We start from the raw sequence: 1,398 nt of genomic DNA, 5'->3' as shown, positions 1-1,398 counted from the left end.
ATAACATTTTGAGCCTTGGGAAGAATTTTGTCTTTTATTTTGAGAGCAATTGGGAAATCGTGAAAGGTTGTGAGCAGGAAATTGATATGATTTCATTAATATTTAAACAGCATTTCTCAAGATATTGGTTTAAAACTAAACTGACTAGCATGTGTACTATTGCAATGATCCACCTCACCTGAGAGTTGACAGTGGCTTAGGCTCAGGTACTAGAACGCCAGAAGTACTGCAGAGAGGCCTCACTGGGGGTGGTTTGAAGACAGATTGAATAGAAATTGTCTGCTATGTTTTTAGCTTCCAATCTTTATTCTATAAGATTTAAAATTTAACATAAAGTCTCAAATACTTTAATTAAAATATTCATGTTAACGTACAACATGATTAGCTTTATTCCCCATATCCCTTGAATATGAAGTCAACCTGAACAGCTGGGTCGACCTGAATGTACTGTACTTACTATCTTCTGCATACTCACAGTTTATATTTTATTCCATTTTCTTGCCTCTATATTTCACTCAAATATTATACACGGCATAACTTTATCTTGGTTTTAAAAACAAAACTAAAAGTCATTGATACTTTGACTCTTGAAGAAAATTTTCTTTCTTTTATTTATTTTTTTTAACTCTTGCACTTATATGAAATCAAAGCCTAACAGAGAGCCATTTTGCTTAAGTATACTCTAGGGAATATTCTTGTCTACAGTATAAGTAATTATAATTAATCATAATACTTATCTCTTCATATTTTTTTCTCACTCATAAGAAAGGTAACATTTATAAACCCATATTTTGTCTTCAGCATTTATCTATTTAGAAATAACATTATGAAAAGTTACATTCTGGAAAGACTCATGGAAAAGTGAGTTTTATTTGAAGGATATTGATGTGATGTATTACCAGATCTTGAACATGTAAAATTTACCATTCTATAAAAGATGAAAGACATTTTCCATTGATTCGAACATAGACAAATACATAAGCCAATTCAAAATTAATATAGTAGTAGCATAATCACATAATTTTAGACACTGAATGCAAGTATTTGCTTTTGATTTTGCTTCTCCGATAATTAATGCTTAGTCGTTTTTTTTTTTCTCCATCTTGTATAAAACACAGCAGAAGAGAAAATAACAATGATATTCAAGAGAAAGCAGAGAGGTAGCTACGTGGATCTTATTATTCACCTCTTTTCAAGAACATTGTCACAAGCATTATTTTCATTTAAAAAAAATCCATGTGATTTATTTTAGATTCCCATTGAAAAGTCATAAAAGAATAAACACTATTTTCTTTCACACAGAAACTTGGAATGGATTTGACTTTTCTCTCTGAGCATGGAGTGGGGGGCTGTGTGAAACCTTTTTCTTATTTCTTTTTGCTATCTGAATGTATTTAC

This window comes from Marmota marmota, unplaced genomic scaffold (genome assembly GCF_001458135.2).
Source record: "Marmota marmota marmota unplaced genomic scaffold, marMar, whole genome shotgun sequence".
Classification (NCBI taxonomy): domain Eukaryota; kingdom Metazoa; phylum Chordata; class Mammalia; order Rodentia; family Sciuridae; genus Marmota; species Marmota marmota.
This window is presented reverse-complemented; position numbering follows the sequence as displayed.